This window comes from Diadema antillarum, unplaced genomic scaffold (assembly GCF_040938485.1).
Source record: "Diadema antillarum isolate AM-2024a unplaced genomic scaffold, OU_Dant_1.0 seq00000709_RagTag, whole genome shotgun sequence".
NCBI lineage: Eukaryota > Metazoa > Echinodermata > Echinoidea > Diadematoida > Diadematidae > Diadema > Diadema antillarum.
This window is the reverse complement of record NW_027271613.1, coordinates 139581-163225: the sequence shown is the minus strand read 5'-3', so window position 1 is coordinate 163225 and position 23645 is coordinate 139581.

Here is a 23645-nt window from a genome sequence, read left to right as displayed (position 1 = left end):
TACATGTACACCTGTATCTAACATATCCACGTCGGCCTTTTCATGTATATTTGTTGGTTGTTGTTTTTTTTCTGTTTACTTGATTTACTTGCGTAAACGTAGGTTGTTTCAACATTTATCATTCTCCTCTCTGTGAAGATGAGAGAAGTATAACTGTGTATGACAATAGGCAACTCAAGTTGAGTTCACCGTGACTCCAATGTAGCAAGTTGTTCTTCTTGTTGTTGTTTTCATTTGGACACAGCTTAGCGTCTGGTAATCCAGGCATTTTCGCTTATAATGATTTTACGTTATGGAATGGATTTGGTAAATCAGCTGAGGTCCGTAGAATAGAATGAGTGACTGGATAGAGATGATGGGAATCTAAAAAGTATATGAATCGAAAGAGTCTGATGCTGAGTCTATCTGGTGGAAATCAGTATTCTGTTTCTAGTGTTCATTAAGTATTTCGTTTCAGTTAGATTGCATTGGGTAATTCTGACGATGTATTTCTTAATCACCATTTTTCTTACTATTTGAAAGAAAAAAAAACGAAGTTGATTTCTGAAATCCTTTTCTCCTACCGCAAATGGGGATAAGAAGGTATATGTTTCATTAAGTAGGTATATTGTTATTTTTAATAGATGTTCATGAATTACTATGCATTTTCAGAATATGGTACGTTACGTTTCCACAAATGTAAAACAGTGCATATCATTTACTGAATTTGAACTAACATGTAATTTTGCTGCTGTTATACATGTTCTTGCAATTTGTAAAAGTGCAGTGCATTCTTGCCGTAGTGTATCTGTCATTTTGGTTTATCTGAGCTATCCAGTGTAATAACCCTATTTATTTATCACTACCGGTGTCGCCGCTATTCGCTGCATGATAAGACACTAATTCTTTTACTTCTCTCTTAAAGACAAGTGGGGAGTGTGGTAAAAGGTAATATTTAAATGACCAGTATCTCTATGGGATAAGGCACGACCACGGAAGAGTTCACTATAGCTTCATTTAACGTGAAAAGGAAAAAAAAAAGAAGAACTAGGTGTTTCTTAGATATCTAGCCGCAGCATAGCTTTCGTTTTTACGCATCTACTTTTCTTTATCCACTGACCAAAACGAATTGTGTTGTTTTATATTGAGTTGAAGGAAATAAAGTCTTGTTGAAAATGACAGCATAGAAGGTGTAAGAAAATGTAAGTTTGAAAGGCCTGTGGACTGGTAAAGACGGATACTTACTGTAACTGGACGAAATCAGAGAAGAAATGACCTCTTTTTCATTTACTTTTCAGTTTACGTAATTCTCCTTATTTGATGAAGTTTGATGTGAGGTGTTTGCTTGCCTTAAGGAAAGACAAATAATTGTATATAGAGAACCAGGCAAGCTCCTATTACGTGCTCTTGTAATGTACAAACAATACCATTTTGTACACTTCAGCAAAAGTGTGTGTCGTATAGATTTTGTTGTATAATGTATCTTTAACCAAGAAACAGACACACCCGTACACATAGCCTGTGATATGTATCAATCATAGTTTACAAGTTTGTTTAGATATGTATCAATAGTTAACAAGTTTGTTTAGATATATTGTTTAAATTGACAAAGTGGTAACATGGCACTACATTAAGTCGGTTCTACAGAGCATGAATAAAGTGTGTGAAACTATTTTACAACATATGGATATACAATTTACGATACTACGGGGGTTTATATCCATAATTATACTTCATATTTGATGTGATAAAGTTTATCACAGAATTTGTCTGTCTATCTGAATCTCTGAAACATTCTGTTTAGATGAGACCATGTCTCATCATATGTTTCATATCATATGTCATATAGATAGGGGCTATACGTTGATATCTGGATTTACAGTAAGTTTCAGACAGAACACATTGGATGTTTTAACGTCATTTTCGTCATGCTTAAAATTCACTTGGCAGCTTATTTACATGATTATTTCTCAGGCTGTAAGAAGCTCTAGTTATCTTTTTTATTAGTGTTTTCATGGGATATATTGATGAATACTAAGTGCCACATGCATTGCAGCTACTTGATTTTGATTCTTCCAGCCGTGCTCCGATGTGTCGACTGTGCATTATGAGTAGTTCTATGCTTGATATGTTCGACAGTTTACATTCACAGTGATTACAGATGTTAGAAGTTATAGATGTCACTTTGTAACATTGGAATGACTGCAATTTCAAATACTTCCAAATCTGTAACTTTATTTTTACAGAAATACTTATCTGAATACCATTATATTGTCATATGTAAGAAGGAAGAATCCAGTATGGTACATCGTGTGTCTACTACAGGTACTACTATATGTGTCAATTGTGTGAATGAATGCGGATAATGTTTGCCTTCGTTCATTGATGTTATTTTATTTCACTACTTAAAACTCACTCTCTTCAGGTTGTTTATCAGGTACACAGTGTATCTTATACATTGTGATGACAGTGGAAATCAGTTTACAATGTTCTGTCGTTGTGCAGAACAGTCTATGACATTATTTGAAGGTATAGTTCATTTTTGTTCTATAATGATGACTCTTCGCGTATTTTGTTTTCTTGTACAGATACGACTGAATATGAATATGAAGTAGAAGACAGTGTTGTATTATGCTCGAGATATTTCGTGCTCTGTCAGGTTCCACAAAACACTTACTAAAACAATGTATTTCACATGGTGAAGCGTATGTTAGCTGCATGTGAACGAATTTTATGAATTGTGAGTAGCAGATTCGGTGAAAATACTCACGAAGGTTGCAAATACAGACAAATAATAGCCCGGTGAATTACACATTTTGATACATATAAATTGTAAATATGCTGTGCCTAGGATAACTCGAATAGCTTGTTTATCTACACGAAATTTATGTACTGCATCAAGTATGGGTCAAAACTGAAAACGTTCGATACCAGTATTTAATGCATTGATTACTAAGATATATCAGTCAAAGGCAAACGCGAAATACGCCTTCACTGTGTTGTATCACTTTTTCATGTTTGCTGAGTATGTAAATAAAGTGTACGTGAAATATCAACTGCAAGCCAATATCTATTTCCTACCTCATATTGCTTTCCTGAGGACATCATGGTTTGTGATTAAACTTCCCCTCTCTTTAAAGACAAGAAGGAAGTTATATTATAAGCATGAAAAGTCTCTTTTTTTTTTGTAGTGAGTTGAAATGTGAGAGAAATACATTGATAGAAGTGACATACCAGAAACAGATTTGAAAGACTTGTGGATTACATGAATTAGTACGGACTGATACTGACTTCAGCTGACGGAAATCAGAAAGGTGATGTTCACTTTTACATTTGTTGTTGTTTTAGTTTGCGTATCTCTCCCCATTTTTTACTCAATTTGGTGTGATGTGTTTGCTTTGTAAAAAGAAAAATAAAACGCTGTTGGGGATGAACAACTGCTAATTCTCCTTTCGATTTTGAAATGTTCAAATTTTACAGCATAGTTCACCTGGAATATACAATCAGTATATTTCGCAGACTTACCAAATTTATATATGTAGTACCTCTTGCCATTTTTATACATACACAAGATACAAACACATCGGTACAATAGCTTATGTAACCATTAGGTTCCGATTAAACATGTGAGGATGTAACGTTCATTTCCAAAATGGTAACATGGTAATGGATCAATTTAGGGTCTACACGTAAGGGCAGAGACATGATAGAGAAACACTTAGTGTTTGAAGAACTTCAAACTGTAAGAATGTATGAAATATGATAAAGGTTGTAAATATATGTGTTGTATATAAATAATGTGGATATATGCGTTTGTGTCAGATGCAGACGATATTTGCTTAGTTGAAGATGACACCCTTGCACATGAGCGTAATGTTTAAGAAAGAATAGGACTATTCGAAAAGTTGAGAGAAATTGCGTTTACATATAAATGTATAGCTACATAATGCTTGTGGCTCATATGATTCTCGGATGAAACAAGGCGTATACGACTATGTCATTTGAATAAACTGCAAATACTTCAACATCTTCTTTATGTTCATCTTTGGAAAAAAAATAAAAATGTTTGTTGAGAGCAGCATATTTGTGTTTGTGTATGTGTTTGTGTATGTGTATGTGTATACATGTGAAAGCATATTCTTCATGACATCCGATTCGAATATCAAAATGGAAACTGTATACTTTCAATGATTAGCTTGTACGGTACATGTATCGTTGTATTGTGTTATAAAGTCATGTATAATGAATGTATTGTGTTATAAAGTCATATTTAATTAATGTATTGAAGTAATGTAACGTAAGTGAGGGGACTGCAATCTACAAGTTCGCTTTTTAGCAGCCCCTCAATTTTTATTTCCATGAAGTTCTTTTAAGAACCAATATGTATTATTATGTTCCGATATATGTAATCATGTCAAAGTGTATACCTGTGTTTGATTGGAAATGAAAATAAAAAAACATGCATGTGAACATGCATGTGTGAAATGAAAATGAAAAAAAAAAATGTATTCCCTACGTGTTGTGTGTTTATATTTACGATATTGATATAATGTGATTATGTATTAAAGCAGCATGTGGTACCGTTTCCCGCAGGCTGTGTTGGAATAACACAACCCACATATACAATTGTTTCACTGACTTTTTACCATTAGAACCATATTGAGGACCAAATTTAATAGAAACATGCAGCATTTATAAAATGTCTCTGAAGAAATTTTTAATAAACAGATACTTTCAAACAAAGGAGGAAGAGCACTCAAATAATGGAACAGAGAATATCCAGAGCCAACCACTCCACAGTACAATCGTTTGCTTTAAAAAAATAAAAATAATTAGTGTACAATATATATATATATATATATATATATAGAGAGAGAGAGAGAGAGAGAGAGAGAGAGAGAGAGAGAGCAGGGGCGTCACCAGCTTTTTTTCAAGGGGGGTGCGTTTTGACCCTAATGTAACGAGATTTTTTTTTTTGACAGACATTTGGAATATAGGAAGCTCCCAATCCCTAGACTTTTACTGTTTTTGAGGGAAACCAAGCGGGGAAAATGCACCGGCGTAGCTAGGATTTCATCTTGGGGGGTTGTTAGTATGCGAGGGAGCGAGGAAGGGGGGGGGAGGGTGGGGAAGTGCCTGTTGTCCCCCCCTCCCACGGTGAGAACTTTTTGCATTTTGATGTTGTAATTGGTGCAATTTGATGCAGGCTTTTTGCCTGTTTTTATCGACTTGAAACAGTCCCACTTGTTTAAGGTAGCAGTACATTTTGATGGAATTTGTTGTTGAACAATATGCCTATAAACTATATAATTTCAAGAAATTTCTTGTATTGATTCTTACACTGATATGTCATGAACGCGACCGAGCCCGAGCAAGCGGAGAGAGCGAGGGGGGATTTGATGCATGTTTTGCTTGTTTTATCGACTTGAAACAGTCCCAGTTGTCTAAAGTAAAGTAGTATAGTTTGATGTAGATTATTATCGAACAATTTGCCTATAAAATAGTATCATCCAAATAAACTTCCAGTTTTAATATTTACACTGAATATCATGAACGCGGCCAAGTAAGAGTGAGAGGAGTGAGCGAGGGGGAGGATGTGGGAGGGAGTGTCCCCCTCCCACGGTGAGCACTTTTTGCATTTTGATGTTACATATAAATGGTGCAATTTGATGCAGGTATTTTGCGTGTTTTATCGACTTGAAACAATCCCACTTGTTTAAGGTATCAGTACATTTTGAAGTAAATTGTTATTGAACAATTTGCCAATAAATGGTATAATTCAAATAAACTTCTAGTAATAATTCTTACACTGATGTCATGAACGCGACCGAGCCCGAACAAGCGGAACGAGCAAGGGGGGAGGTTGTGGGAGGGGGTTGTCCCCCAATAGTATAAATGGATTATGAAATGACGGTGTGAAACGACAAATTACTGGCAGCAATATCGGGAGAATGGCTAAACGATTACATGCGAGCGAGCGGAACGAGCGAGCTTTAAAATTTTGACATTTTACAGTCCCAAAACTGCCGTTTGTACCCATATTTTTTTGCTTTGGAAATTAAGGGGGAGGGGCACCGGGCGCAACTGCTGGCAATTACTGATGGCAGCAACATCAGGTGAATGGCATAATGATCAAATGCGAGTAAGCGAAGAGAACGAGCTTGAAAATTTTGACATCTTACAGTAAAAAAACTACCATTTGGAGCTATATATTTTCGCTTTGGAAATAAAGGGGGGCGGGCGCACCGGGCGCAACTGCCGGCAATTACTGGCAGCAACATTAGGAGAAAGGCATAACAATTAAATGCGAGCGAGCGGAGCAAGCGAGATTGAATATTTTGACATTTTACAGTAAAAAACAAAAAACAAAACTGCCGTTTGTTGCTATATTTTTTCGCTTTGGAATTTAAGGGGGGCGCATCGGGCGCAACTCCTAGCAATTACTGGCAGCAATATCAGGAGAGCATAACGATTACATGCGAGCGAGCGGTGCGAGCGAGCTTGAAAATCTTACATTTTACAGTCCAAAAGCTGCCGTTCTTAGCCATATTTTTTCTCTTTGGAAATTAAGGGAGGGGGGGGGCGCACCGTGCGGAACTGCTGGCAATTACTGGCAGCAACATCAGGTGAATTGCATAACGATTAAATGCGAGTGAGCTTGAAAATTTTACATTTTACAGTCCAAAAACTGCCGTTCTTAGCCATATTTTTCGCTTTGGAAATTAAGGGGGGTGGAGCGCATGCCACCGGGCGCAACTGCTGGCAATTACTGGCAGCAACATCAGGTGAATTGCATAACGATTCAATGCGAGCGAGCGAAGAGAGCGAGCTTGAAAATTTTGACATTTTACAGTAGAAAAACTGCCGTTTGTAGCTATATTTTTTCACTTTGGAAATTAAGGGGGGGGCACCGGGCGCAACTGCAGACAGTTACTGGCAGTAACATCAGGGGATTTGCGTGAAGATTAAATGCGAGCGAGCTTGAAAATTTGGACATTTTACAGTCCAAAAATTGCCGTTTGAAGCTATATCTTTTTTGCTTTCGAAATTAAGGGGGGCGCACCGGGCGCAACTGCTGGCAATTACTGGCAGCAATATCAGGAGAATTTAAATGCGAGCGAGCGGAGCGAGCGAGCTTGAAAAATGTGACATTTTACAATCCCAAAACTGCCGTTTGTAGCTATATATATATATTTTTTTTGCAGTAAGGGGGAGGGCGCACCGGGTGGAACTGCCGGCAATTACTGGCAGCAACTTCAGGAGAATGGCATTACGACTAAATGCCAGCGAGCGGAGCGAGCGAGCTTGAAAATTTTGACATTTTACAGTCCAAAAACTGCCGTTTGTAGCTATACTTTTTCGCTTTGGAAATTAAGAGGGGGCGGGGGGACGCCCGGTGCGCCCCTCCCCCTGGATCCGCCACTGGTAGTCAAGGGTGTCGGTTTATGTTCATGACTGGGGAAGGTATGACCAGCGAGGTGGCGTCGAAGTGACCAAGCATGGGAAGGATGTCCAAAATCTATCTAAATAGTAAACACTGTCTAGAATACACTTGTACGAGTAGATATGAATGAAATCAGTGCTGCCAGAACCAGGGGTGCGAATTGTTTTTGCCCACGATTTTTTTTTTTTTTGTGTGTGTGTGTCCCCGATGCAAAATTTCCAAAAAATAAAAAAATAAATAGATAAAAAATGATAATTATTTAGGGTCCGGCGTTGAGGTCGCTCGCAGACTGATTTCTTTTTTTTTTTTTTTTTTTTTTTTAGGGTCTGAAGGGGGGTGCGTTCGCACCCAACGCACCCCCCCCCCCCCTGGTGACGCCCATGTAGAGAGAGAGAGAGAGAGAGAGAGAGAGAGAGTTTAAAAACGGAGCAAAAACTACTCAGAGTGAAGATTTCAAATTTTTTGGAGTTAATAATTATATCTCGAGGATTTCTAACACATACAGTATGTCTATATCTGTTCTTAACCCGTTCTATACGGGAACCTGGTGGCCTATTTTTAAAGTCTATGGTGTTCAGTATCGAAGGGGTTAACTAGTAAGATTAGTTTCAACATTGGGCCCTAACTCTCTAACCTAAACCCTAACCCTAACCATATTAAGTAAGTTGAAGCCAAAAGGATACAGGCACCAAAAAATGACACCGTCCGGAAAAAAAGTGACACTTTTTTTATTACGAAATCTCACAACAAAATTTGATCTACAGATATAAGACATCTATATAGAGCCAACCAGTCAGCAATACTGGTACTCAAAGCAAGACTGATTAGAAAATGTATACCAAAACCTGAGATGTCTGATTAAAAAAAAAGAAAACAAATTAATAAAGGAATAAATAATCATAATAATTGCGACAATAATAATAATGATAAAACATGTAATAAAGAGTCCTCTATTCCTATGAATTTGAATAACTATATGATTTTCATTTCATTTGAACCGGTATAGTTATGTCTATGAATTCAGCCTCTTTGTAACAATGATACCTTTTTCTAAGTCGTAACAGCAATGAATTGAACTCTGCTTGCCATTGCATAAGTAATTCTAATAGGCTCATCGGCTGTATGTATTTTTTTCTATTCTGAATGGCTCAATATGCAAATCAACTTGGAACAACAGTCTACGTATACGGTGAATTCTGTCCTTTTAGACAAACTTGAACACTTACTTTACTGTGTCGATTAACCCTATAAAGCCCAAGGGGGGCACATTGTGCCCTCCTACCGTAGTTTCGTTTGCCACTCCTACACCCTTTACCCGATTTCAACCAAATTTGGTGACTTTTCCTAAAATATTATTGCAAACATTTTGGTATATAATTTAGCTATGTTTGGTATTGCTCCTTGCCATGGCAACCGTAAACTGACAACCATGTTCGTCAGATTTTGCATGTTTTTCTGTTCTAATTTCAATCAACAATTATAATAATGGATGAAATGTGGGTTTTCTTGGCTGTAATTTCCTGAAGAACCAAAATGTGAAGTCATTATGGTTGTGAATTACCCTGAAATGGTTTTCTTATTATTTCCTTTATTTTCCTATGACGTAGGCATCAAACAATAGATATGATAGAAATGATAAAAAATACAGCATTTTCCAAAGACTACCCGTTTATTTTGTGTTATTTTCACACAAGCTTTGCCTGTAATATCATTTGTTGATCATGTTATCAATCTGCAAGCCCAAATTTCCAATATCATGGAAATATTAAAGGTGATACCAATATATGTACCTATCCCAAGCAATACATCAGAGTTTTGATATACAAGTGTATTTCTATATAATATTGTAATGAATAGCACTCCCATATTATGCTGACCTTGAGAAATTTCAACCATAACAAATAGTGATGGTTGACTTGCTCTTCCCTTGTGGAAAATATGAAATTGATTGATACCACATAAAAGGAGATATACTGGGGATAAAGAAATATAAAGAAAAAATATGATTTTAGCATATTTCCTATGTATTTCTGTATAACAATTTGGTAAATAGTGCCCTCAATAGGTGACATTGAGAAATTTCAAATGTTGGGTCATGTAGAGTATGAGTTGCTCTATCCATGTGCCAAATTATGACTGTGATGTACCATATGATTAAAAAAAAGTTATATAGGAGGCACAATGTGCCCCCCCCCCCCCCTTGGGCCTGGAAGGGGTCAAAATAGCTTGGGCTTTATGGGGTTAACTAACCAGCTTGTATGGTAGATATAGAAGACCCTACTGCGTTTTTCCTTGCACGGGGAACCCCAGAGTTGACTTATGATACTGCTTTTTGCAGTTTATTACAAAGTTACTTTCCCCATATCGTTTTGGAAAAGACTGCACTTGTCTCATGTGAAGGATTGAGCATTGAATATTTTGCCCCCCCCCCCCCCCCCCCCCAAAAAAAAAAAAAAAAAAAGGTGAAAGTGGATAAAAGTCTCAAACTGCGTTTTGAAGGTCCAATACACGACTCGTAGCTTTGGTTACAGCAGGCATAATAGGCGGCACGTGTACATGGTGTATGTTTGTTTGTGTGTGTGTGTGTTTTGTATGAGGGTGATTCAGTGTGTAACAAATCTGTTAAACCTTAAAACACTGTTAGCTGCAAACTCAAACGTGATTTCAAACAATTATGCGTACATTATCCTTTGGTATCCCACCTGTGTATTCTGTGTCCAACCTGTTAATCTCTATCTTGCTTGTTCTTGAAGTTATTACACTTTAAATAAGCATGAATATCAATGACTTAAATTGATTTTAATAGCATTTTGGTATTATTGTCATTTACCATCCTGTATGAAGTCAGTCTAATCATAATAATGTTGATTTCAAATATTCAATTCAGCGATCTTGTTATGAGAAATGAGGGGGCACAATTGTTACTTTTTTATTTTTTCATCAAAAATATTGCTTACTATTCTATCACAGCTGTGTACAAGATCTTTAAATTTCAATTGGAAAAAAAATGCAAAAGTTCCTTGTGCTGGACCTCGAGAAGAATCTCATTCCACATGAAAATCCCAGTTTTCCATCTGCAGTCTATGGTGGGGTCATGGATTTTTAGAAAAAGATAACCACACAGCAACCTTGTTCTGGGACTTGATTAGGTTAAACCAGGGCAGGGCAGTTAAAGAAATGTAGGTTAACACACAATAAAGGTAAAATACAGACGTGATAGGTTATTTCAGGGCAGTGCATGAACGTAGAGAAAATGTAGATTAATTCACCGAAAGAGGAAATTCAGAATTGAGAAATAGGTTAATTGCGGGCAGAGCATGAACGTAGATAAATGTAGGTTAACCAACTCATTGAAATGGTAAGATTCCGTGTTGTGAAGCCATGTAGGCTGACGATAAGTGATTGGCTATGTACGGCAGCCCAGTGAAAGATATTCAGCAGGCTTACATAGAAAATTATTTGACGCGGGAAATGTTAACAATGATGTATTCAAGGCAGTGGGAATTAGAGAGGCGGAAATTGCGTGTATGGCATATGGTCGTACGCAAAAGTGACCTTTATCCTTACTGTAAACATACGTGTGATATGTATGTATTATCAATCGCTTGTCTTGATTAGTTCATGTTTTCATTTACACACTGACACAGACTGACATTAATCATTAATTGCATATAATACACTTTAGTATAGGTTGCTCATCTAAACACGGAGGATATCTATAGACATTTAAAATTGATTATCAAATCACCGTGCCTGTCCACTGTGTTGCGTCTTAACAGGCACAATCTTCTCAGGGGAAGATTCTTCACCCGAATTTACCCCGAGGCTACCCTGCGTTTTGTGGCCTGTTAAGACGGGGTATGATATTATTTTATATGGTGCCGACACCGACCCTTTTATCATTTTAAATAGTTTGATGGAGTTTGAGTCCGTGTTGGGTTGTACAATGGCAATAGGCGTCATATGCACAAATGAATTCTTTTTTATGCATTGTTTTATCTTATGAAGATGGTCCATAAACCATGCAGGAATATACATCATTCTAGCTTAAATCAGACAGTGATCAATATCAAATGTATAGCTTTTTGCAATATGCTACAACGTAGGACATAGTGTCATCGGACACTTTCGCCCTCCTTTATTATTATTCATTTATTCATTCATTTATTTGACATCTTTAAAAAAGGGTGGCCCAAGTCAGCATTGGCTGGTTTTCATCGGGGTCCTTTAAAACACAATACCTAGAAAATTCCAGAATTACAGTTACTAACAAACAAAGAAATAAGAATATGTATATATATATATATATATATATATATATATGTAATATACATATATATGTATATAAAATATATATATATATATATATATATATATATATATATATATATAATATACAGTTAAACTCGCATAAGTCGATCTTCTCGGGACTGAGCAAAACACATCGACTTAGGCGATTTTCGACTTGTGCGTAAGTCGAAAAAATCGACTTAACAACAGTTACACCACACGTACATTATGTATAAATGTACATGTACTGGTATGTTGTCTACTCTGGAGCCGAGAGCTGGAGAGGTGTGCCGCAGCACGGGTCGCCCGGCAGGGCCGCGGCTAACTTTGCATGGACAGTGCATTAGTATTGGCACAGGTCCGATTACTTTACACCCTTGTTAAACCTTGGGGAAGTGAATATGAACGATATTTGAGCAATGATTGATTCCAGTTTACCATACCGTGGCTTGAAATGCGTGGAGAGGTGTAATTCTGATTTACCCGTGCCCGTATAACTTTCCCCCTACTTTCCGCTTTGAAAACTCAGCAGCTTCATCCATCCACTGCACAGCGCACACTGCAAACATACACAGACTACACACAGCCCAGTCGCTGTACGCACAACTATACACAGCCCAAACACAGCCCAGTCGCTGTACGTATGTAGCGCTAGCGCGACAGGGCTGTACCAGCGGACCTCCAAACACGAAGAGAGTTCAACAATCGCATGCGATCGCTTTGAATTTTGATACTTTAGATCATTTCTTTTGTCACCTGTCTGGTCGGGCTAGTTCTTATGTCAACAAAAACTGGTGTCTCGTGATTTTGACAGTGATTTATTGCACAATAAAATCTTATTCGACTTAGGCACAGTGAATTTAATGGTTTTTCCGTGAAAGTGTTCTTGGAATTTCATCGACTTAGGCGAGTATTCGACTTACAAAATTCGACTTGTGAGTGAATTAATACACGTAAGTCAATGGGGTAAAATCGGGACTTTTTAAAATCATCGACTTGCGCGATTATTCGACATATGCGATGTCGACTTAGGCGAGTTTAACTGTATATATATATATATATATATATATATGTATACTTGGTGATTCTATCCTTCTATGAAGAGTGCTCGATATCCTCAAAGGAAGAGCTTTGGACAGAAGTATTGGAACAAGTTCACTCGGTTGACAGCAGGTTCATCCGTGTTTTATTGCTACTCGGAGTTTCATGCCACCTTCATTTAGGGGCAATCATGAGGCAAAATGTTTTTTGTTTTGCCTGATGATTGCCCCTAAATGAAGGTGGCATGAAACTCCAAGTAGCAATAAATACGGATGAACCTGCTGTCAACCGAGTGAACTTGTTCCAATACTTATATATATATATATATATATATATATATATATATATATATATATAATTATGATTGCATACATATCAATACTACCAAAAATCAAACATATAACGCTTATAGAACAATTTCAAAGACATCATGCTTAAATACTACAACGTTTCTAAATGAACAAAAATGAATTGGCGAATACGATGAACAATGGCATCTTTTGCACATGTTAAACAACTGATAAAACTGTGTAGGTATTAGTCATTGAGTAAAAAAAAAATAACAGTGATATAAAAAAGAATTATGGATATTACAACACACATATATCTTAAGCTCCACTTGAACGAACCTAAGTTTAGGGAACATCGTGTCTCCAATGGCAAATTATTCCAGTAAGATACCGCTGTGCATACAAAGTGATCTCCTGTAAAATTCGGTATTACATCTCGGGATCTCAAGTTTGCACTGGTGCGAGTTGCGCGTAACGCGTTGGGCTACTGTATCATGCATAACAAACTTATTTGTTAACGAGGGTGCAAGGTGGTACACACATTTAAATGTCATACATTCCATTGGTTTTGAATACAATTTGTGTAACGTTGGACAATTAAGTTTTATTTGTTGGATCAATTAACTTGCTCAGATGGGGTTTCCCATGAAAAGCCAGCTATAATGTAAGCGGCTCGTTTGTGTAACCTGTTGATGACTTCATAATTTTGTTGTGACTTGTTAGTCCATACATTGCAACAATACAAGGCATGTGGGAGGATATAACCCCAGTATAATAGGCTGAGATAATGAGTGTTGAACGCTCCCTTGTGCCTTCTAAGAATGCCTAATTTTTGCTTTACTTGCAGGGCGTGACTCTATCAACATGCTTTATAATGAACTGTAAATTACCATCTATCATAATTCCGAGACATTTATACTGAGAAACACACTTCGATTGGAGTTGATCTTATCTGTACATAATGTAATCTGCTGACATTTAAAATTTGGACTTTTTGCCTAGACCCAATTAACATTACTTTAGTTTTATTAATATTCAGAAGCAGCTGTTTTGTTTGGTTTTGTTTTTTGTTTTTGTTTTTTGTTTTTTGTTTTTTGTTTTTTTTTTTGGGGGGGGCATGTGTAAACTTCATCAAAAGCATTGTTTTGTGGATACTCATGGGTATAAATCACTAATAAATATGGAGAAAAGTAATGGCGCTAACACTGAACCCTGTGGGACTCCATGGTGTATTGTTCTAATGGATGACTTTTTTCCCTTTTACAGATACATTTCATTTCATTTCATTTCATTTCATTTCATTTCATTTCATTTCATTTCATTTCTTTATTGTCCAAATTATGTATAAAAACATAAAAATTTGATTTTGTCACACATTCATAACACATATTCAATTCAATCATAGTTTATTTCCACTCATCGAAAATCAAAAAACATAGTACAAAGTATACATGTGATGAAATGATATTGTTCAAACGTTTGCAAAAGGTTCATGTAATATATATACGAGACAAATTATAGAACAACATATAACATGTACAATATTTAGGAAAAACACTGTATAAATACTTCGTGGGCGAGCGGAAAATAAATTCGATTATGGAAAATAGTGATCCACTAAAAAGCAAAGCTTGTCGGACGTGGATCGCTAGATAAATAATGAGTAAATGATATACTATTCTATAACAACATACATGTAATTATTTTGAGATACACCGGTTGGGAAAAAAAATAGAATATCAATGCTAGTGCCCGGACACTGCTCACTGAATCACGTGTACCACGTATTGACCAGAGATAAAATAACAAATTACATAATTATGAAACATCAAAAGAATACTCAAAAGATTCAGGGAACTGAACATACATAACGACACAGACTGAATAGCGTCATGTGTTAAACGTGCAAAGAGGGGGAAAATGAATGTATTTGTGTTTACATACACAGAAAACTATGGAAGAGTCAATTGCTGCAAGAGGTATATATAACCACAAATTTTGAAACACCTTACTTTATACAAACCATCCCAACATCATAATCCATAAATTATAACACATATTGCACGTATTCCTTACACCCCTCCCCCCATACACGCAGCTAAAATCTGCTTCCTTTCACTGATGCCCTGACACGCCTGATGTGCACAATCAAACAGCTATTGCACATTAACATACAAAAAAAAAATCCATACGTACATATACATCATTATAAATCAAATGTGGGTTTTCCCGATATACTGTGAGGGATCACAGGATATTTCCATAACAAATTTGAAAAAAATACATTTCTGTTAATACTTTATTTCAGAAACCATAAAAACCTTTTTTGTTTTTAGACTTAAACACAGCGTCACAAAATGAACTCATCGGGTGATTTCATAACAAAATATACGTTCAGAACAAAAAATGAAAAACAAACAAAAATATTTCCAAAAAAAAACAAATTTTTAATCTTGTTTCACTTAAAAATTATCTTATTCAAAACATCACAAACCATACATGTACAAATCTTGTGTGTTTCTAAAAATGCACCAAAATACACCCCCTCCCCCGCCTGCCTTCATACGCAAAACCAGCTACAGCTCTCCCTTCACTTTATGCAAAAATCAGCGGTTATTACACATCCTGACTGTGTATGGAACAAAGGAGTCTGCATATCGATTTGTACGACATTTCAGAGACCGTAGTCTCCTGCCTGATCGTAGGAATTCGAAATAATCATGTAGCGGGTGATTCTCGTTTAACATAATACCATCTGCCATATTGGCGATCCGATCTGTACATTCCTTTGTAAGGTCGTAACTTTCCCCAGTGATTTTGCTAGCCTGTCTCACTCTAGCTTCCATTCTCTTGAAGTCTTGTTTCCTGCAGACCCCGAACCAGATGACACAGTTAAACAATACAATACTTTCAACAACTGATTTGTAGAAAAGATTGAGAATAGTTCTATCAATGTGTAGTGATCTCAGTTTTCTCAGAAAGTACATACGAGTCCGGGCTTTTGAAATAACAGATCTGCCCTCTTCGGCCCAAGAAAGTTTACTGTCTACTGTTGTCCCTAGGTATTTGTAACTCTTGTTTATCTCAATATCTGTACCACCAATATTTATGAATTTTGGCTGTGGGGGCATTTTCCGATAATCAAACACAATCTCCTTAGTTTTGGTGATATTTAACTGCAGACAGTTCTTGTCACACCAAACAAACTGACTTCTACCGTGTCGTTCACTTCTATTTGTGCTACTTCAATTTCAGTAACAATATTTCGTGGTTCAATGCATCAAAGGCTTTTCTCATGTCAATAAATGCAACATCATTTACGTATCCGTGATCTACATTTTGAGACCATTAACACTGATCAATCCTAGCAGAATCTTCATCAGAGGCAAAATGACAAACAAGCAAGTTATATTTCCATTTCTATTATTATATCTATTGGGGACCTATCTACAGATGATTTTCCCCACAAAATGCGTATTCTTTTTTTTTAAAGATAAGATCTTTTTAAGATAAGATCGGACGAGTGTAAGAGAAATGAAAAAAAATTGTATCACATTGGATTATGTCAACTTTTTCTTTTCTTTTCTTTGTGATGATGGAAATAAATTAACTATTGAACTAAGATAAGATCTTGGGTTGTTAATGAAATGGATGGCTTGTTAGGTGAAATGAGGATGAAAATGAGTGGCCTGTTAGGTGAAATGAGGGATGTAGTGGCATAAATTAAGTTCATAAATTCGTAATAATTTAAATTGGTTTGTTCTGTAATATCTATAATAATATATATGTGGGTTATATGATAATAATTGATAATATTGTATAATAATATACATGTATAATATATTAAACTGCCGAGGCTCCCCGGTCCAGTGTAAATTATATTAAAAATATACGTAGGTTTAAATTATGTACTAGCAAAATGATATATTACAGTCCTGTATATTATTGCGCAAATTATATAATTCTTGAAGCAGATGATGTGTATATATGATTGTATTTTATAAATGGGCAATGATATAAATTCAAAACTCTAAATATTTCTTTGTTCATTTTATTAGACACCAAAACTGTTACCTAAGGGACGCCTATAGTATCCCACTGTATACATATATTGACATGCATTATTCTGGGAAAAAAAATCATAACTGTTTATATATTCCACTTTCTTATCTATATTCTGATATTACGAAATACACACATATATATATATATATATATATATATATATCCTGTCTTTAATGAGTATATATGCATATATGTCTTAAAATAACCTACTATTTCTATAATTCATAATATATTCCATAATGCAGGCGCCTGCATATATATATATATATATATATATATATATATACCGATTTATATTCTCATATAGACCCATGTATATACACAACATACAGTGCTTATTCATAATTACCTATCTATATCACGTCCACACAAACACATATATTTTTGGTTTCATATACTAATAATTAACATAAAAGTTACAGACAGAAGTGCGACTATGATGAAGGGGGCCTCCGGCCGGTGAATAATTGAAAAAATAAAGGCCAGAAGTGGGTCAACCATGGAGTAAGTACTCCTATAAATTTGATACATATTTAACAAATTTGGAACAGTCGCAATTCTGTCTAATTACCGTTTTGGTAGTTTGTAACAGGTCTCACTCGCCTGTAAAAATATTTAATGACCAAACCATCAAGAAAACCTAAAAATGTCAGATGGGTATGAAATAAATGCATATAATATACCAACTTCCAGTAATAACATTTCGAACCGCTCTCAGCTTGTTGGTTGACCTCGGTTTTCATAGAAATCTGGGAGCGGTTCGTGATACTGGACTTAGTTCAACATTTTCAAATTTTAAAGGTGTCTTAATATTTGCGGCAATTACAACAAAATATCAGAATAATTAATATTTGTATAATTCATAAACTTGAACAGATACATATGGAGAAAGAAATTTTAGTGCAATACAGCACTTGTTCTTATAGCCTATTAATACCTCGTGCTTATTATTTGACAATAAAATATAGGATCATATAAGATATTGGAAACAAAATTGAAAACAGCATTTTTAATGGGACAAACAAGTAGGGAAAGCAATCACTTATAAGGACTACACACAACAAGAACAGTCAGGGACAGGTTGGGTACACAGAACAAAGAAAACAAAGGAGAGTGTGGGAGGTCATGGGCAAGGAGCCCAACAGGTAAAGAGAGGGGGATTGAAGCAGGAGGGTGGACAGACAAAAGGCAGAGAAGGGTCAGTAGTGATCCTGAGGATCAAGGGGGCAACTATTGAAGGGAAAAGATGAATAGAGAGGCAACATCAAACAAGATAAGGAACAACAGAGGGATGGTGATAGGACAGGATGAAATAGCAAGGGGAAGTGGGGTTGAGCAGTCAGCCCTTATAAGGTGTACAAAGAGGAGGCAACAAAATGAAAGTGAGAATCAACCAACAAATGCAAGTTATCAATCATATCAAAGTTTATATACACACAATAATAATAATAATAATAATAACAATAATAAATAAATTAAGATAATGATAATAATAATAGTAATAATAATAGTTAGAATTAAAACACAATATGATGTAGGGGCAAAATTTTCCTTTCTGACGATGTACACGCTATATCGTCATGTAACAAAAAACAAATGTTTTTCGATTTTTTTTTCTGCGTATGAGAAGTCAAATTTGCTACTTTTCAGCTGACAGTTGCCGTTACAGTATGATGTATTGAATCTGTATTCACTTTTGTGCGTTATAGTTATACATGTATATGATATTATGTGATATTGATTGTTACGTATTCATGAATACATTAACAAGCTTGAAATAGCCCATTGCACTGTAATGAACGTATTCTTCTCATCCACACACATTCATTAACAACCATGAAAGACACACACATATACTAAATCAGTCACTGAGCAAAATTTAATATTTCCATGTCTCCATGAACTATTCAAGGTTCTTCACGTGATTGTTCACTTATTCGGTGTATTGAGTTAATCATAGAGTTATCAGCATTCTCACTTCACGTAATAAATACAACTCTGATATCTTATGAAGACAATTTAAGACTTTTGAAGATCACTGCTTCTTCTAAGTACCCTATCCACATTTCAAGGAATCACTGTGCATTGTATACAAATAAGGCCCATATGACAACAATACAATTGTGCTTTTAACGTCGATCTATTTCAGAATTGTACCTTACTATCAGATCAAGATGAAACTTTCTCTACCTTTTACAGTATTGATTTCTTGAATTGTATAGAACACTTTTTTTTCATACTTTAATCTAGCTAATATAGGGTGGTGGCACCCAGCAAATCAATAAGAGCAGATGCATTTGTCTCTATTGAAGCAGGTTATTCGATTCTTTGTCATCTGCCGTTGGCTTGAAGGAGGCTGAAATATGAGAACATAGTGGCTTTCAAGACTGATAAGAGTCTATTTAATGAATAAATATAAAGGTTAAATTGATGGAATCTTTGAAAAAAAAATAGCTGTTTGAGTCAATAACGGTAGATCCAAGAATAGTGTGCAAAGAAAAATAGAAAGTCTATATTATGTCAGCATGCAGTGACGCAGTTTCAGTGGCGCAGTTTCATGACAAATAATAATATGTATGAGGCAACATCAATACTTCTTGACTTCTTGACTTTCTTCACAGTACTGTGTGGTTATAGCTTTACTTTATACCAAACTAAAATAACCGAAGCTACCTGCCGTTGTTGTGATCTAGTGTATACCTGTTTTCAAGCAGAGATGAATAAAAGCTGAAGACACCAAAGTGATTCAGTGTTTGAGCTTTAACTTTCACAACTGATGCTCGTTGAATATTCAAGAAGTAGACTAAGCCTTTCACAAATTGCTTTGTATGTGATTTCTCTTCATAAAAAAAGTTACAGTTCAAACGATGAGGGCGATTCAAAAGCGTTCATTCCAATGTGTCATTCATAGTTTTTCCAGTCACTTCAATCGATTACTGTGCACATTGAGAAAACCTTGTGTATTTAATTGACGCCTGACACATAATGTTCATAATAATGATCATAAAAGTAAGAAGAAGAAGAAGAAGAAGGAGAAAAAGAGACGAAGGAGTAAAAGAACAATTATAATTATATAGTAACAATTATGATAATGCAATTATAACAATACTGAAAAATAATGATAATGATGATGATAGTAATAGTTATAATAATAATGATAATAATAATAATAATAATAATAACAATAATGATAATAATAATGATAATGATATTAATGATAAGGTCTTGTTTATCCAGGGTAGCTTCTCAAGTGTTGCCACTGCTCTATGTCAGAGGGCCCTGCCGTTATTATTACTCTAGTGTTGCCAGGTACCCATTTATACACTTGTTATACAAATGGGTAAAACATCTTGTCCAATGACGTAAAAAAAACTGGGCAGGAAATGATCTCGGATCCTCCGATTGGGTGTCGGAAGTCTTATCCGTTATGCCACGCCTCTGATATCATCTTGTAATCTTCTGCGCATTAGCAGTCCATATGGTTATTGGAAAGTATCAATACATGAGTGCGCACTATCAGAATTGGTTACTCGTACTTCGAAGCCAAGGGAGCAGGGTATTCTGTTCAATTCCGCTCAATACTTCATCACTCCGTAAGTAAACGCTATTAATATAATCGAAATGATTTGAAGATCAAACTTCAAATTTACTTGTCAAAATTTATCTAGAACCATGAAACTTCATTACATGCTAGAATTGTCTTTCAACTAGAATGCATGAATGCTGTGATGTTTGCGTAAAAAAACACACAGAAAGAGTTGATTCTAGAAGTGATTCTATAATATAGAGACAATAATCCCGCAATTCAGAAATTTGAATAAATCATGATCGTCTCATTTACAAACGCTGTAGTTGAATAAATCAACTCATAACTGTCCTCAACGCCACAGATAAAACGATCAAATTCTCGTGTATCAAAAGGTTTCTTCTTTCTTTCCTCTTTCATGAATGTTTCGTAAACGCTGATTTTTTTTTTCATGACCAAATTTTTGACAACGCGAAGGAAAAGGTGTCGTTATATCATCCACATCTTGTTTCGGTTGCAGTTTTAGTTTTAATTTGTTTCATTCCTCCACTTCTACAAATGGAATCATTAAGACAAAACCAATAATCTTAACATCATATTGTTAAAAACTTGAAGCGTAATCATATAACATATTCTCTATCATTCCGTGTATAATAGTATAATATGCGACCGAGCATCAAAAAACCAACAAAACGTCGCACGCACTCATTTTGTGTGAGCACTGAAAACAGGTGAAATGGGTCAAACCAGCCAATCTTGAGTTTTTTATATGTTCTACAAGCACAAGTCGTCTTCTATATACATCATACTGAAATTTATGATCATAGAACAAACAGAAAATTGTGTTTCTTGCATTTTTTTTCAAACTTTTTTTTTTTAGAATAATGTGATTAGATGTGTCTCATAGAGTCAATTTCCATTTCTTAAAATCAAAAATACCCTGCTTCCACTCTTATAACTTTGGACAGGAGCATGCTACTGCTTTGAAAGTCGGCAGTAATTATTCACAGAATATGTCTATAAAACATTCTCATTTCAGCATAATCTGACAGTCCCTTCATTGTCCCTGCTACGGTGGTTTTCATCCTGTTACAAATTTAAGCGCTTTATTAAATAATAAAGCGCTTAAATACTCCCGTTAATTCAGAGCCTTTTTTTTTTCTCAAGTTCACACTTTCCAGAGAGTGTGTTTTCTTTCCAATATCAGGATAGGTAAGGAAAATGTATCTGAATTGGGATATACATCATTTTATAGCTGAAAGTCTGCACATTCAAAATCTGCTTAACTAAAATCCATGTTTGGCGACGTTTGTTGGTTTTGTGATGCACACGAACATAAATGTTATCTTTTCTTTGGGCACAGAGTAGTAGAGATTGTCACTAATAAGCAGTTTGCCTGACTGGGATAACGGCTTCTGGACGTTATGATATCTTTTCATTCTCCTTCAGTTGTTATTCATTGAGCAAACAAACAAAAAAAGCGAAAACGAAATAAAGTTTGTAATTATCCGAAGGTTCGTTACCATCTCGCATGGTTTTCATGGTTTTTAGCCTTTTGTAGTAACGAACCTTATTTTATCTTCGGATAAACGAACCTTCAGAACAAGAAGCCTTCGGATTGTTCGGATTAATGATTTTTTTTTTCATTTTCATCCCCCGAACATAATGAGGCATGAGGAATATGAACCTTCTGAATATCGAACCTTACTTGATTTTCGGATTAGCAAATCTTCGAAATAACTAACGTCACGCGAAGTAAGTAATTTGAAGTTGAGTATTTTCAATAACACTTAGCCAAGGAGGACAAGACAAAGGAGATGTAACAAGACAAAGACGAATATAGGAGACAGGGACTTAGATTGCTGAATAGGGAGAAGTTGAGAGAATAGAAGGTATTGTAAGAGCGTTAAAAATTGTGAAGCTATATATTATGATATACAAAAAAAGAGAAAACGTTACCCAATTCTTTAAGAGAAATTGTACGGTAAACAAACGATTTAAATCAGCGATGTTCTTTTTTTATATAGGATTTAAAAAAAGAAGAACAGCGTCTAAGCCCATCAGACAATACATTCCATTCATCAAAATCCATGGCGTCTTATAGAACATAATACTGCATAGCTATGGTGATGTTTTAGATTTTTCTCTAACGTTGAGTTTGTGAGTGAAGGGTATATTAGGATTTAATTTGGGTTCAGAAATTTGAACTAAACGAATCTGCGAGCACAGAGAGCTGGTTCTGTTCATATACTGTGTATGAATTTTCCTGTTTATCACGTATCAGTGATCGAGCGATCATTTAAGGGCTGTTGATATTTTGTAATCAAAATTATAGTTTTTCGCATAATGTCATCACTCACTAAGTCATTATCATTGTTTAGGCATTCTGATTTTACTTGATTTACTTTAAGTTTTAAGTACTTGATTGGTATTGTGTGATGGTTTTTCTCACTAATTTATACTTTGTTTACCACAATTTGTTTATCTTGAACTTGGCATCTAAGCATTACATATTCTATAGTATTTCCAAAGTAAAACGGAACGACCTGGGGGAAAAAAGAAAAATACTTGTTGCCGTCATTGCTTTCACATTCATTTCTGCCTCAATTATTTGATAAGATTTACAAGCATAGAAAATTAGTTTTTTGATAAGATGTACAAGCATAGAAAAATTATGCGATATATAGATGCAATGTATATTATGAGACTATCTCATTGACAGTTACATTTGAAACATTTGGAAGATCAATCGAGGGAGAAAACAAATCACGAAACAAAACGCAAGAAAGAAAGAAATGGTTTTAACAGCTTAAGGCCTAATAACTTATCTAAAATATAACTAAATAGAACCAGTATTCAAGTTTATCAACTTCATTTTGTTAAGATTTGAATCTGATTGCGAATAAATATAATCCAGTGCCATGAATGCATCTACCAACAAACTCTAGTAAAATTGAAAAACCTGAAATGTCATGCTTCAATTTGGAAATTGAATGCATAATCGTAAATT